This window comes from Panthera pardus, unplaced genomic scaffold, assembly GCF_024362965.1.
Source record: "Panthera pardus isolate Hobbes unplaced genomic scaffold, ASM2436296v1 HiC_scaffold_1, whole genome shotgun sequence".
Classification (NCBI taxonomy): domain Eukaryota; kingdom Metazoa; phylum Chordata; class Mammalia; order Carnivora; family Felidae; genus Panthera; species Panthera pardus.
Window position 1 is genome coordinate 80,897,242 of NW_026526654.1, and position 12,024 is coordinate 80,909,265.

General features: G+C 49.8%; 1 long non-coding RNA gene across 3 annotated transcripts; it reads left to right on the top strand.

Moving 5' to 3' along the window:
- The first annotated feature begins 261 nt into the window (after window positions 1-261).
- On the top strand, window positions 262-9,324 carry LOC109266079 (uncharacterized). Of its 3 annotated transcripts, none has more exons than XR_002079528.2 (3): window positions 1,368-1,569; window positions 2,468-2,813; window positions 9,070-9,324. It is a non-coding gene; the product is annotated as an uncharacterized LOC109266079 (long non-coding RNA). The 3 variants fall into 3 exon arrangements; XR_002079527.2 differs by lacking the exon at window positions 9,070-9,324 and adding an exon at window positions 8,871-9,049; XR_002079526.2 differs by lacking the exon at window positions 9,070-9,324 and having other exon boundaries at window positions 262-1,569; window positions 2,468-3,275.
- The last annotated feature ends 2,700 nt before the right edge of the window (window positions 9,325-12,024 follow it).

The following is a 12,024-nucleotide window of genomic DNA, read 5'->3' on the forward strand; positions in this document are numbered from 1 at the left end:
CTTGGCTAAAACCAGTCGTCTCGGCTAAAACCAGTCGTCTCGGCTAAAACCAGTCGTCTCGGCTAGCAATAAAATGGCCCTTGTTTCCATCTTCCATTATTGCCTGTTGTGGGTCTCCCTCTGGGATCTCACCAGAAGGGGGGGTTACTTCTGGTAACCTCCCCCGAGGTTGGATCCCCTCGGGCCCCTGCTCGAGAATGCCAGGCATCATCAGCATCTCAGATCGAGTCTCATCCTTCCTACCAGCTGCCCACCCCACCTGCTGGTCCACAATGCCTCACGCTGTCCTTTACTTACAAAGGGAAGAGGACAGATGTAGGAATCTAGAGACATCATCGGTCCCAGACCTGGCTCTTGCCACCTTCTTGCTTATTATCCTGAGCAAGTCGCCTCTCTGTTATGGACTGAGTGTTGGTAACACTCCCACATCCATAGGCTGAAGCCCTGGCTGCCCTGTGGGGGTGGTGGGAGGTGCTGCCTTTTGGAGGTGATTGGCTTGATGTGGGGTCAGAGGTAAACAAATCTGCTTAACGATCATGAATCCAGCATTTCCCAAACTTATGTCGGCAAGGACTGGTGGGTAATGGCTGGCTTATCTCCGCTCCCGTTGCGACCGCCAGTGGACAGGTGAGAAAGCAGGATTCTGGCTGCAGAGGTAGGAAGAGTGGGAAGGGGGGAAAGAAGAACCGGGTCAGAAAAAAGGGCAGATGTCTTCCACTGCTTTGCCCCATTTTCTTCCAACAAGTCCAGACCCACTGGAAGTTGCACCTGGAGGTATCTGGAACCCCGCTTGACATGATTTATAAGATAGGGTTTTGTTTTGAACGCCGCTGACTTCATATAATGGCATTATTTCCTCAAGGGATTAGTTAATGGAGGGAACACTGCCCTCAGCAAAACAGCATTAATGCAGAGCTCTCAATTTAAAATAGTACCAAGTAGGCAGGCTAGAACCCTGAGGATTAAACTCGAAATGTTATGGTCCAAAAATAAAGGATTAAAAATGAGTACTTCATTAAAATGGGGAGAGATCCAGTGTTTGAAGGTTTACATAAAGCAGGATGGGGAAAGGGGTCCGGCCAAGGTGGGTTGGTTGCTTAGGAGGCTCAAAGATTCCAACACAGAAGGGCAAAATCCGGGGGTGGGGGTGCACACAGTTCCCCCTGCCCTTTGTAGCAGCTGAAGATATTCAGGCTTAAGGGATAAGTAGTAATATACTCTGGCCCATCCGCAAGCTGGTGATAAAGCTGAGAGTGGGTCCTCTCTGTGCCTCTGGAGCCTGGGTTCAGTAGGAAGGAGAAAACTCGGGATTTAAATCCATGTCAGGAAGAAGGGAAGGAAGGAGGGAAGGAGAGAGGGAAGGTGGGGGAAAGGCAGGCAGATAGGCATAGTTTGCTAGTCTGAGGCAGTGGGAATCAATTGTCTAGCTTTCGGAGACACGGAGAGGATTGTTTGTCTACTCAGCACCCTCCTCTTCTCCAGGGAACAGTCCTTGGCATCACTGTGGCTCTACGAGACCAGCCATTTTTAAAGGAACCAGGCTGCGGCCCTCACTCGGTCTGAGCCAAGGTAAGTGCCGACTCAAGATATGTCAGCAAGTCCCTTTGCTAGGGATGTGAGACTTAGAACCCCAAGAGAACCTGACGTCAGTCTCTCTGTGGAGTTCAGGCTACAAATTAAACCCAGAGACTGTTGTGGCCATGTTTCCTGCACCGTGGACAGAACTGGTCTGCAGAGAGAGAGACAGACAGAGAGAGAACAGACAATATCACAGGGACAAGGATGGGACGTTAGCCCTGATGGGGTTTTTAAGTTCTTGGTCATAATGTTTCCCATGGTTCTACAAACCAATAAATTTCTCATTTTGCCTAAGCTTGGATTGCCTAACGGGTAGCCAGGAGTCTTCACTGATGTGAGGGTTCTCCACCGGCACCAGCTGGAGGTTCCTGTGTGGTTGGGTCAGAAAAATCCCAGGGAACGATCATTCAACTTAACCGGAAAGAGCAGCCTCTTCCCGGGAGTGGCTGGACATAGACACGTGTGAAATGCCAGTCATGGTGGGGGACGGGACGGGGCTCCTAAAACGTGCCGAGTGAGGATCCAGCATTCTTGGCCAAGGTGGAATAGGGAACAAGGCCACGGGGGCCTTGAGGTCTGGGAGTGGAGGAGTCGGAGAAGTGAAAGAGAAGTAGGCACAGGCTCACCTCTAATTGGGAGTCCAGGGCAAGAGTACAGATGGAGGCTCAGTCTTGAAAAGTTAAATATCAAGTTAACAAAGTGTCCAATAAAATGTTCAGCAGGTGACAAATGTTCTATCCTCCCACCTTGGCGGTGCGTAAGGCCCCAGAAGGCCAGTACGGACGTAAAATTTTGGAGTCCTCGTGGCTCCGTGGTTATGTGACAATGCAGGGAGGGCAGCCCCTGGCTCCCAGCCCCCAGCTCACCCGCTTTCTCCCTCCATCCTTAGCTTCCTCCTGCACCGTGAGGGGCGTGGATGGCACCCCCAGCCAAGCATGCCCAATGTGTGTCCGCACCCCAGCAAACACCCACCTCTTTGCCCCCTTGCTGGGCTGGGACTGTGTGGTCTCTCCATGGATGGATGAATCCCCGAGGACACGGCATTCATGGCTCTGGACACGGACGCAGGGCCATCTGGGCACGACATCTCCAGGGTCCAGGACCTGCAGCATGGTCCAGAAGAGGGACGCTTCTCCTTCGTCCCGCAGACCCCTTGCCCTACGGGGAGGGGCACGGCCAGGACAGCGCCCCGCTTGCCCCAGTGTGAAGAAGGTCATGGGCTGACCAAAGAGCAGGTGAGCAGTACTGGCAAGTACCGGACTGGAGGGTCAAGAGACTTCCTGTGTTTGCAGTCACGGACTCTGTCCCTTACTGTCCTCATTTGCAAAATGATGGCTTTGGATTAAGGGTGGAGATTTATAGCCCAGTGACTGGGGCCAAACTAAGGTTTGAAGTTGGGATATTTTGGCTTGGGTGCCTTTATGAAAAAAAAAAAATGTAATCTCTCTGAGGACCAGTTTCCTCATCTAACAAGGAGGGATGCACCTTCCCTAGGCTGCTTCAAGGTTAAATGATGCCCATGAAGAGATCAGCCTAGCAAGTGCTCTGTAACTTGTAGTCACATCATTATTCTTTCTCTACCGCTGTTAGGATCTCTGAGGGGGCTGAGAGCTTTCAAATGGCTGCTTTAGAGCCACGCTTGGAAAGGACCCGGCAATTGGCCTTCTGATATTATTCCTGAAACTTGCTCTTCTCTACCCTGAGAGTCTGCGTTGTTGGTTAGAACTTGTGGCCTCTGAATTTTCTTGTGCCGTTTACTTAACTGATAACCATCAGCCGTCATTTAAACTCCCAGAACCTCACTTTCCTTGTTGGTGAAATGGGATAATCCATAGGGGTGTTTTTAGGAATAAAGGAGATAATACGTCCAAGGTCTTAACTGAGGCTTGCCTGGCACAAAACAGACTTTCAAAATTGTTAGTTATTTTTTCTTACCAACAGCGTCCCTTTCCTCTCCATGGTTCCGCCCCACCTGGGGGCAGGAGGTGTCGGGGACACCTGGGTCGTGACAGAGCTGCAGCCCATCGGCTCTGTGCTGTCTGCACTCAGTGAAATCGAGGCTTCCGAGGAAGAAAAACCTCGAATCTGACCCGTGGGCTTCACTTCAAGCTCTAATTGTTTTGGGAGGAAGCCCACATTGGCAGACATCATTTCTTGTTTTGTTCTTCTTGGCCCCCGTCGGGCAAAGCTTACTCTGAGTCAGTCAACTGGATTAACTGGGGAAGAAGAATTTGCCAAGAAAAGAGCACCCTGGTCTCTTCAGAGCCCAGACACGGAAACTGCTATGTGATCAGTGCTCCTTCTGGGCGGCTTCGCTTCCTTCTTTTTCCTGTGCAGGACAATTTAAATTCAACAAATCCGAGCCGATAATAGGCAAGTCTGGCTTCTCCCGGACAGCCGACATGCAGGCGACCTGGTGGCACCGGAGGGTCTGGTAGATGCCGGGCCACCCCAGCTCAGGCGTTCTCCGGGAAGGCTGGTTCCGCTCCAGCGGCAGCTTGCAGGAAAAGGACCAGATGAGCGTGCGGATTCCTCAGGCACCTGCTGCCTCCCGCTTAACCGGAAGCCCCCCCTTCAGCACGGTGGTCCTTCCCATCACAGCACCGCTTCCATTAGCAAAAACATGCGCATGCTCCTCTCTTCGATTTGACTCTCTATCACCAGCTCTTCTCCCTCCTGCTGAATTTGAAACACCTTGGAAAGCCTTCTACTTCCGCCCCTCAAAATCCTTCCTTCCGTGGTCAAGTCCTTCCCACGGTCACCTCCCCCCAGACTCTGTGCCAGCACATGGAGCTTCTCACACTCCGAGAACTCCTCCACCTTTCTCTCTTGCCCTGGGCCTTGCCTCATGCTCCTCCCTCCCTCCCTCCACCCTGCCTTTCACTTTTAATTGCGGTAAGACTCGCATAACACAAAATTGACCATTTTAGCCTTCGTTAACTGCAGGACAGTTGGGTGGCATTAAGCCCGTTCACCACCACCCATGACTGGAGCTCTTGCATCTCGTAAAATGGAAACTCGATCCCCATTAGACAACAGCTCTGTACTCCCCTCTTCCCCCAGCCCCTGCACCCACCGTCCTACTCTCTGTCCCTATGAATCTGACTCCTCTCAGTCCCTCATGTAAGGGCAGTCGTACAGTCTTCGTCCTCCTGGGTCTGGCTGATTTCACTCAGCTGAATGTCCTCAAGGTGCATCCGTGCTGTAGCGGCAATTCCTTTTCTAAAAGTTCTCTTTCAATTGGCTGAGTTCTATTCAACTTTCAGGCCGGGGTGTGAATGCCTTTCCTCCAGGAAGCCCTCCCCTCCATGGGCCCCCCACACTGATGTTCCCACAATGCTGTGCACCCCTGCTGTCAAGGGGCAGCTAAGCGGTGAAGGGTGGGGGAGCCTGGAGACTACCTGCTGCTTCCCTGATTGTGGACTCCTTCGGGTCACAGACTCCCTCCTACTCCCACCGTGTCCCACACAGAGCGGTGCTCAACGAATAGTGCAGCATGAATGCTGAACAAACTCCTTGGAAGTACTCACTGACGACTTTCAGCAAAAATCTCGAGACCAAGCCTGAATGTTCTTGATCTACCAGGGACAGGAGGTACACTCACCTACCCTTTGCTGGAGCATGGTTGTCTCTGTGGGGCGATTCTCTGTCTCTCTACTGGATTCCGTGGCCTCGGGTGGCACCCCCTCCACGTCTCTGAGAGCCCAAAGGTACCCTTTCCCTCTCTCCGCTCCATGCACAGCCACTGGGTCATCCGCTCGCCTTCCTGGTACCGTGTCTCTGGAGATGATTTCCCAGTCTGCCTCTCCCAGCCTCACTTCGCCCTACACAGCCTGGGAGCCATCTACTCTTGGCCACTTGGCCACCCCTCTCCGTGTAAGTGAACTCCAGCCAGCGTGTGTTTCAGCAAGTTAACACTAGCGCCGTCACTCGGGCCCGCATTCGGGGGAGGACGCTTGATTCCACGATAATCTGCCCCCAGCCAACAGCTTATACGTAGCGTCTGGAGCATTTTACAATTACGCTTTCCTTTCTGCGCTCAGACCCGAGCCCTTCTCTGTGGCATGGCCTTTCACAGAGCAGTGGCACCACGCGCCTGCCTCACCACCGAACAGTGGTCTGACTTTGGGCAAACTCGAAGCCTCGGTTTCCTTATCCGTAAGTGTGGATAACACGTCGTACCTCTCCAGGATGTTGTGAGGACCAAACAAAATAATTTCGTGATTCCCACCTGACTGTCAGAGGTGGCCCCGGACAGAAGACCCTCAACATTTTTTGGCGTTGAGTAAGGCGTGTGCTATTGGAGAAGGCCGGGCCCCACTCAGAGAATGTAGGTGAGGTAGCACCAACGCGGGTAGAGCAGTGACAGGATCTTCTCCCTCCTCCTTGCTGCTCGTGGTCTCTCCTTCTTGTCCTCAGTGCTACAGCCAAGCTGTCCAGGGAAAGCGTCAGTGTGATTTGTAGGGGAATCCTTGCCGCTCCAAGGCTCACATATAACAGACGCCCTCCTGACGGAACTCGCGGATTGACTGACTGACTCTGTAAACACCTGCCAGATGCCCGCAGCCTCCCAACGATCACATCTGGCAGATGGCACGTCTGCTCCCAATGGTCGAGGGTTGAGTTGTACACTTAACAAGGACCTGCTGTGTGTGTTCCCAGACCTGTTTATGCCAGTGGGACATTTTACTGCAATTATATATTTATTTAAGTGAGATGAAAATGTGCCCAAAACCTTGTAAGAACTGAGATGAATTCTTTGGAAAGACTAGAGGAAGGGTGATATTGAATTGAGGATAGATGGGACAACTTTTAAAGCTTGGCGGAAAATTCTAAAAAATCTAGGAGTCCACTGTGCTCATATTGTTTTGCAAACACCTTCAGGTTCTTGCTGTACTTAAAAAAAGCAAAAAAGGGGCACCTGGGCGGCTCAGACTGTTGTGCAACTGACTCCACTCAGGTCATGGTCTCACAGATTGTGAGTTCGAGCTCCATGTCAGGCTCTGTGCTGACAGCTCAGAGCCCGGAGCCTGCTTCGGATTCTGTGCCTCCCTCTGTCTCTGCCACTCTCCCGCTCATGTTCTGTCTCTCTGCTTCAAAAATAAACATTAAAAAAAAAAAAAAGCAAAACCTGAAAGTCATATGTAATGGATTTAAGGAAGACTGTGCTGAACTCATCTCTTAGTTGAAGAAAAAGCCTTGGCCCAACATCCAAAGATTGGGGAATGGGTGTACATTTCACTGTTGCAAGTTGAAATAAAACATTTACTGTACATACGTCGGTTCCCTGCCTTAGAAAACATACATTTTTCAGTAGCCCAACAACCACAGGTGTTGATCCAGTTGGATGAGAGTATTTCCACTGGTTCCCTTCCTGGTTGGGACCTGCGAGGCAGCCCCGCTCTGGCCTCTTTCCTTCACTGTTCACAGCTCCCCCTTTGCATTCCATTCTTGAGGCCAGTCAGCAGAAAAAGGTAGAGAATCAGCTCTGTGTCCAGAGCCAGCTTCCATGCCACCCCACTTGGAGTGGACGGAGCGAGTGTCGGTGGCTTCTTACTGCTGGCTTATGCTGTTTGGAAGCCTTGCCCTGCCCCACACCCATAACAGTCTCCAGGGATAGACTGCAAGGTGTCCCTCAAAGCTCAGATGTTGGAGCCCTAATCCCCAGTGTGATGGTATTTGGACACGGGGTCTTTGGGAGGTAATTAGGGTTGATGAGGTCATAGGATCAGTGCCTTCACAAGAAGAGGAAGAGACATTGTTCGTGTTTCACCCCATGAGGACGAGGTGAGAAAGCGGCAACTGCAAGCCAGCAAGAAGGCCCTCACCTGGAACTGGATTGTCCAGAACCTTGATCTCAGACTTCCACCCTCCAGAGCTATGTGAATGAATGCCTGTGGCTTAAGCCGCTCAGTCTGATATTTTGTGACAGCAGCCTGAGCAGACTAATGCTCCCAGGAGGGGAAACTAAAACCCAAGCAGGTTCTGCGAAGGTGAATAAAGAATGACACCGATTCTGCTGCTGCCCACGATGACAGTGACGAAGACGCTGGTGATGTCAAACCCCACGTGTCTGAGGACAGAGGATCCCCTCCCTTTCCCTCTCCGGACCTACACACTGTCACGCTCACCAGCTCGTTGGATCGTAGACCCACGTGGGAGATCTCCATGTGTATAACAGGAAGTTTAAGTGACTTGCCTGAGGTCACACTGTTTTCAAAGACAGACCTGTAACTCTAATCCTAGTCCGTGTCATTTTCTAACTGGCCAAAAATTCTCCCAAGGCCAACTTTAGATTCGTGGCTAAATGATGCCCATGATGGATGGTGTTTCTGTGTGTGATGCTCTCCAATTTTGATAGCATCTGAGGCATGTTCCTATGTGACCCCCTGAAACAGAGATTGCTAGTTGTCTACCAAAAATCCTTTGTTCCTTTCCTCCTTGGTTACAGAACTCTGAACTCCTCTTGCAGCTAGGTGTGGCCCACGTGACTGCATTCTGGCTAACAGGATGTAAGCAGCAGTGTATGGGACCTCCTAGAAAAGTCCATAAAGGTTGCTGATCTGGCTGGGAGGTGCCTCCCCTTTGTCTTGGACCTCTGTTCGCCATGCCTCTGTTTCTTCACACTGTCTGGAAGGTGGGAGGCCCTGGCAGCTATAAGGTGATAGGGAAGACAGAAACCGGAGCCAAGATAGTGGGTAGAAGTATGAAGAAGGGGTCTGGGCTCCTGATGACCTAGAGCCACTGCACCAAGGAACTGGGCATGTCGGGATGGTGTCGTCACTCACATGGCCCCACGGCCTAGATCTAAATCATTCAAGCAGGATGTTAAACTGGTGAGATTTGAATGGTGACCTCATTATATTCACAGGCTGCGGGGCTTAGGGACAAGTGACTCATGCTGATGGCAGAGTAGCCCAGGATGCCTCAGCCAGGAAAGGCTGCCTTACTTCAAGGGGGCCCTCGCTTTGACCTGGCTGTTCCTGTTCGGCTCACCTGCCGTTGCAAAATGCATACCATTGATTTATGTCTTGTTTCAGTTCAACTTCAAGGATGGAGTCTTCTGGAGAGCAAGGGTTAGGGGTTTTTTCAGGCTGGAAGAAGGAACACTTGTGGGAATGGGAACCCAGGATCATAATGGTGACAGGGAACAGAGATAGCTTGTCAGTTACATGCATTTTTCTGTGTTGGAACAAGACACAGGCTGGCTGAATCCGTTACAAAACAAGAGCATTTTCCCCCGAGCTTTTACTCAAATTTGAAACCACCAACTCCTATGTGATATTTTCCAGGTGAGTGATTTTCTGCAGTCCATCAACTTACTTCAGTTGTGGTTGTGTTTGATATGCTGGTATTCGGGAAGAATCGCTACTGACACCCAGAATCCAATCAACACATTCAGTTTTGCAAAACAGACGTTCAGAGAAACATAACATTTTTAGAGCTGGAATAAAACTCACAGATCAGCTAATCCTGCCTCTCATTTCACAGATTAATGGAAGTGATTGCTGGAGGTCACGCAACTAATGAAGGTGAATTTAACAACAGAACTCAGGCGACCCTACCTCATAAACACTTTATTCTGCAATTTCACAGTTTGGGGTCCCATCGAATGACCCACATACACTATATAAGGGCTCAGGTTCTTTCCTTTTGCCCTGTGTATTTCTCCGGGAAAGAATTTGCAGACTGTTTCCTGAGGTACCAGCAGTCAAATTGGACAGAAAAATAAACACAGATGCACCTAATGGTCTACCAGTGAAAACCAAAATCCATCCTGGAACCGACTGCCCCACTCTCTTTCACCCTCAGAGAACCAACATCATGTCAATGATCTGTTTTGATTTCTGAAACTGAGCGGCTTCCTCCCCACCCTGCCTCTTCCTTTTCCTCCTCTTCTCCCTCTTCCTCCTGCCTTGCCCTCCCTCCGCTCCCTTCCTGTTCCTACATTACATTTGCAGTGGGATTTCTCTCTAAGACTGCCTTCCAGCCAAGCACTGGCCTGGCTTCTGAGCACATCAGCATTTTTCCCTTCCTCTCGCCCTCCTCTCTTCCCTCCTCCCTCTGGGCTTTTGTTTTCAAATGGCGGGCCTATCAAAATTAATGAACGCATTTATTTGCTCCGTATCAAATGCACACTGAAATTATTGTATTTCTGAATAGCCCAATGGTGCTGGGTAGACACATTCTGATCTCCTGAGGGCTACCACCGCACCTCTTTGTTACCTTGGGAATGCTTATGAGAACAGGATCGTGGAAATGTGAGAGGCCTCTGACAAGACAGAAGGTTTTCTTGATCTATGCCTGCCCAGTCCCTTTATTTCCTATTTTGAACGTGTTTGGGGCTCTACACAAAAGTCAGCGACGAGGTCATACCGTGTGATCAGTATTCTAGGAGGCTGCCAAGGAAAAACCCGAGACACATTATTTTGCTGGCAGAGCAGGTGTTCTGCTTTGAGTTGTAACATAACCAGTGAGCAATAGCTCATGAAATGACCTTCTTTTCAATTTATTAAAGGGCAAGCATTTCTTGGAAATCCATATATTTTCACTAAGCTCTAAATCAAGACTGCATCTACCAGGGCCCTCTTAAAATCTCTTCCTCCAGTTTTGACTTTCATAGACTGGGGCACTAACCCATTCATTTCTTCCTTTCACTTGGAAGCCAAGCTTCTGTGTGTATTTCTTAATAGAGAGTGTGTGCCCTGGGCTGAATTTGCAGTGTCTGTCCTTCTCAGATGTGACAGCCGGGCTGAGCATGATCCCGGGTCTCCTTACATTCCAAGGCCATGAATAATTGCCTTTTTATCAGTCAAAGGAGGACAAAGTCAAGCCACGCTAGGGGGATGAGCTTCAATCATTCCCACAGATGCACCCACAACCACCCCCTCCCCCACCCTACCTGGTCGGAAGCACGATCTCGGGACACACTTTAAATCTCTATGTTTACTTGTTCTCTGGGTCATCCCCTGACTCTTTCAGTCTGCAGTTTGTATTCCATGCTGATCTGCCTGGAAGCCACAAAATCCGAAAATGCAGGCGAATTGGATGGACCAGGACCAACCTTAGCCTTTTCCTCCACCACATTGTCTCGCTCCTCCTTTCCTTTGTGCATAGCAGCAACATCCCCTTCCACCACTGGGGGAGCAGGCATGCTCTGGGGATCTGTCAAAATTTCATAGGGCACTCTAGGGTGGCTCCGGGAGGCAGGAATGAAAATATCCCAGGGGCTATGCTGCCCAAAGGTTCCTGGAGGAATAGAGACAAATAAGCATAGTACGGAAGCTAACCTATCTTCTAATCAGAGCAAAGCTTACTGCTAAGGTTGTTAGGTCAACCTAATCAAATTTAGTTCTGCTTCTGTGGTTCCGTAAGAAACAACTCCAGGGCAGTTGGCTCTGGAGACTTGAGCCTGGAATGCCTCCTACAGAATGCATCACATGGGTGCATAAGTTACTCAGTACTAAACTAAGGACAGACAGGATAAATTCTAGTTTTAGCACTTGCTTCAAGGAATATCCGCTAGGGAGACAAGCTGACCTGCTGAAATAGGTTCAGAGTCTCTGTACATCGTGAGTCAGGTGAATCTCCTTACTTTAGCCCACTCAGGCTAGGCCCTTCCCTGTGTTCTGAATTGTTCCAACCAAGATATGACCCTATGATAACACATTTTCTTACCAAACTCACTGCATTGAGTCTAGGTGAGCTCTCTAAGTTTAAATGTCTTTAATTTTGCCAATTCTTTGTGAACGTAGGCTGACGTTAAGGTATAGACTGAATTTTGTTTCCTGCAAAACTCACATGTTAAAGCCCCACCCCCCAGTGTAACTATATTTGGAGATAAAGCCTGTATGGAAGTAGTTAAGGTTAAAACGAGCTCATGAGGGTTGGACCCTGATCTGGCAGCGATCTGATAAGAAGAGACACCAGAGCCATCTCTCTGCCACGCAAGGATACAATAAGATGGCCCTCTGTAAGCCAGGAAGAGAGTTCTCTCCAGAACCCGACCATGTCAGCACCCTGATCTCAGACTTCCAGTCTCCAGAACCATTCTGATGTAGGAAAAGAAATGCCTATTGTTTCAGTCACCCAGTCAACAGTATTTGTTAGGCAGCTTGAGCTGACTAATACACTTGGCCTTAGAGAACATATGTAGCCCTGAACTGAGACTGAGGAGGCAGCCAGGTAGGATATTCCATACCTATGTATGCCCCATCTCTGCTCCATAGGCAGATGGTGCAGTCAAGGGAGGATGAGAGCAGAAACTGTTCTTCTATCAGCTCTAAACTAATGAGATAAAAAGGGAGGAAAGATGCTCCAAAGCTGTTCCAGCATGAAAGGGACATTGAATCAATATGTGAATGCTCCATTAATGATGGTTGGAATATAGAAGGCAGGTCAATCTTCTGAATTATCCTTGGTACCATTCTCTCCCTACCTCCTACC